Genomic DNA, 2,500 nt, shown 5'->3' with positions numbered 1-2,500 from the left:
TTTTCTTCTGTTACCTGACGTATTTACATGTATAAATAAGGTTCAGAGGGTGGACTCATTCGCTTACGGCCACAACAACCTGAATACGCCCGATCTCGTATGATCTCGGAAGCTAAGCAGGGTCGAGCCTTGTTAGTACTTGGATGGGAGACTGCCTGGGAATACCAGGTGCTGTAAGCTTTTTTCTTCTTTTACCTGACGTATTTACATGTATAAATAAGGGTCAGAGGGTAGACTCATTCGCTTACGGCCACACCAACCTGAATACGCCCGATCTCGTCTGATCTCGGAAGCTAAGCAGGGTCGGGCCTGGTTAGTACTTGGATGGGAGACTGCCTGGGAATTACAGGTGCTGTAAGCTTTTTTCCACTTTTACCTGACGTATTTACATGTATAAATAAGGTTCAGAGGGTGGACTCAAACGCTTGCGGCCACACCAACCTGAATTCGTCTGATCTCGGAAGCTAAGCAGTGTCGGGCCTGGTTAGTACTTGGATAGGAGACTGCCTGGGAATACCAGGTGCTGTAAGCTTTTTTCCACTTTTACCTGACGTATTTACATGTATAAATAAGGTTCAGAGGGTTGACTCAAACGCTTACGGCCACACCAACCTGAATACGCCCGATCTCGTCTGATCTCGGAAGCTAAGCAGGGTCGGTCCTGGTTAGTACTTGGATGGGAGACTGCCTGGGAATACCAGGTGCTATAAGCTTTTTTCTTCTTTTACCTGACATATTTACATGTATAAATAAGGGTCAGAGGGTGGACTCATTCGCTTACGGCCACACCAACCTGAATACGCCCGATCTCGTCTGATCTCGGAAGCTAAGCAGGGTCGGGCCTGGTTAGTACTTGGATGGGAGATTGCCTGGGAATACCAGGTGCTGTAAGCTTTTTTCCACTTTTACCTGACGTATTTACATGTATAAATAAGGTTCAGAGGGTGGACTCAAACGCTTACGGCCACACCAACCTGAATACGCCCGATCTCGTCTGATCTCGGAAGCTAATCAGGGTCGGGCCTGGTTAGTACTTGGATGGGAGACTGCCTGGGAATACCAGGTGCTGTAAGCTTTTTTCTTCTTTTACCTGACGTATTTACATGTATAAATGAGGGTCAGAGGCTGACTCATTCACTTACTGCCACACCAACCTGAATACGCCCGATCTCGTCTGATCTCGGAAGCTAAGCAGGGTCGGGCCTGGTTAGTACTTGAATGGGAGACTGCCTGTGAATATCAGGTGCTGTAAGCTTTTTTCCACTCTTACCTGACGTATTTACATGAATAAATAAGGTTCAGAGGGTGGACTAATTCGCTTACGGCCACACCAACCTGAATGCGCCCGAACTCGTCTGATCTCGGAAGCTAAGCAGGGTCGGGCCTGGTTAGTACTTGGATGGGAGACTTCCTAGGAATACCAGGTGCTGTAAGCTTTTTTCCACTTTTACCTGACGTATTTACATGTATAAATAAGTTTCAGAGGGTAGACTCATTCGCTTACGGCCACACCAACCTGAATACTCCCGGTCTCGTCTGATCTCGGAAGCTAAGCAGGGTCGGGCCTGGTTAGTACTTGGATGGGAGACTGCCTGGGAATACCAGGTGCTGTAAGCTTTTTTCCACTTTTACCTGACGTATTTACATGTATAAATAAGGGTCAGAGGGTGGACTCTTTCACTTACTGCCACACCAACCTGAATGCGCCCGATCTCGTCTGATCTTTGAAGCTAAGCAGGGTCGGGCCTGGTTAGTACTTGGATGTGACACTGCCTGGGAATACCAGGTGCTGTAAGCTTTTTTCCACTCTTAACTGACGTATTTACATGTATAAATAAGGGTCAGAGGGTAGACTCATTCGCTTACGGCCACACCAACCTGAATACGTCTGATCTCGGAAGCTAAGCAGGGTCGGGCCTGGTTAGTACTTGGATGGGAGACTTCCTGGGAATACCAGGTGCTGTAACCTTTTTTCCACTTTTACCTGACGTATTTACATGTATAAATAAGGTTCAGAGGGTGGACTCAAACGCTTACGGCCACACCAACCTGAATTCGTCTGATCTCGGAAGCTAAGCAGGGTCGGGCCTGGTTAGTACTTGGATTGGAGACTGCCTGGGAATACCAGGTACTGTAAGCTTTTTTCCACTTTTACCTGACGTATTTACATGTATAAATAAGGTTCAGAGGGTTGACTCAAACGCTTACGGCCACACCAACCTGAATACGCCCGATCTCGTCTGATCTCGGAAGCTAAGCAGGGTCGGGCCTGGTTAGTACTTGGATGGGAGACTGCCTGGGAATACCAGGTGCTATAAGCTTTTTTCTTCTTTTACCTGACATATTTACATGTATAAATAAGGGTCAGAGGGTGGACTCATTCGCTTACGGCCACACCAACCTGAATACGCCCGATCTCGTCTGATCTCGGAAGCTAAGCAGGGTCGGGCCTGGTTAGTACTTGGATGGGAGACTGCCTGGGAATACCAGGTGCTCTAAG

At 47.8% G+C, this 2,500-nt stretch overlaps 8 non-coding genes and 6 pseudogenes across 8 annotated transcripts in view; all 14 read left to right on the top strand.

Annotated features, from left to right (window-relative positions):
- Positions 1–61: 61 nt before the first annotated feature.
- LOC133939658 (5S ribosomal RNA) lies at positions 62–180 on the top strand (annotated as a pseudogene).
- A 62-nt stretch (positions 181–242) lies between these two features.
- On the top strand, positions 243–361 carry LOC133945565 (5S ribosomal RNA). Its single transcript, XR_009917298.1, has one exon. It is a non-coding gene; the product is annotated as a 5S ribosomal RNA (ribosomal RNA).
- Positions 362–423: 62 nt separating this feature from the next.
- Positions 424–532, top strand: LOC133944062 (5S ribosomal RNA; annotated as a pseudogene).
- A 62-nt stretch (positions 533–594) lies between these two features.
- LOC133935157 (5S ribosomal RNA) lies at positions 595–713 on the top strand. The gene has a single exon (XR_009913312.1). It is a non-coding gene; the product is annotated as a 5S ribosomal RNA (ribosomal RNA).
- Positions 714–775: 62 nt separating this feature from the next.
- LOC133945551 (5S ribosomal RNA) lies at positions 776–894 on the top strand. Its single transcript, XR_009917284.1, has one exon. It is a non-coding gene; the product is annotated as a 5S ribosomal RNA (ribosomal RNA).
- Positions 895–956: 62 nt separating this feature from the next.
- Positions 957–1,075, top strand: LOC133945575 (5S ribosomal RNA). The gene has a single exon (XR_009917307.1). It is a non-coding gene; the product is annotated as a 5S ribosomal RNA (ribosomal RNA).
- Positions 1,076–1,136: 61 nt separating this feature from the next.
- LOC133938929 (5S ribosomal RNA) lies at positions 1,137–1,255 on the top strand (annotated as a pseudogene).
- Positions 1,256–1,317: 62 nt separating this feature from the next.
- On the top strand, positions 1,318–1,436 carry LOC133946284 (5S ribosomal RNA). The gene has a single exon (XR_009917984.1). It is a non-coding gene; the product is annotated as a 5S ribosomal RNA (ribosomal RNA).
- A 62-nt stretch (positions 1,437–1,498) lies between these two features.
- Positions 1,499–1,617, top strand: LOC133945506 (5S ribosomal RNA). The gene has a single exon (XR_009917243.1). It is a non-coding gene; the product is annotated as a 5S ribosomal RNA (ribosomal RNA).
- A 62-nt stretch (positions 1,618–1,679) lies between these two features.
- LOC133943205 (5S ribosomal RNA) lies at positions 1,680–1,798 on the top strand (annotated as a pseudogene).
- A 62-nt stretch (positions 1,799–1,860) lies between these two features.
- LOC133943745 (5S ribosomal RNA) lies at positions 1,861–1,969 on the top strand (annotated as a pseudogene).
- A 62-nt stretch (positions 1,970–2,031) lies between these two features.
- Positions 2,032–2,140, top strand: LOC133944080 (5S ribosomal RNA; annotated as a pseudogene).
- Positions 2,141–2,202: 62 nt separating this feature from the next.
- Positions 2,203–2,321, top strand: LOC133946099 (5S ribosomal RNA). Its single transcript, XR_009917808.1, has one exon. It is a non-coding gene; the product is annotated as a 5S ribosomal RNA (ribosomal RNA).
- A 62-nt stretch (positions 2,322–2,383) lies between these two features.
- Positions 2,384–2,500, top strand: part of LOC133948381 (5S ribosomal RNA) — a 119-nt gene continuing 2 nt past the window's right edge. The window contains exon 1 of the ribosomal RNA XR_009919985.1: positions 2,384–2,500. This exon is cut by the window's right edge and continues 2 nt beyond it. This is a non-coding gene — a ribosomal RNA (5S ribosomal RNA).

This window comes from Platichthys flesus, chromosome 22 (genome assembly GCF_949316205.1).
Source record: "Platichthys flesus chromosome 22, fPlaFle2.1, whole genome shotgun sequence".
Taxonomy (NCBI): domain Eukaryota; kingdom Metazoa; phylum Chordata; class Actinopteri; order Pleuronectiformes; family Pleuronectidae; genus Platichthys; species Platichthys flesus.
The sequence above is the reverse complement of the archived record's forward strand: the minus strand, read 5'-3'. Positions and strand labels throughout refer to the sequence as shown.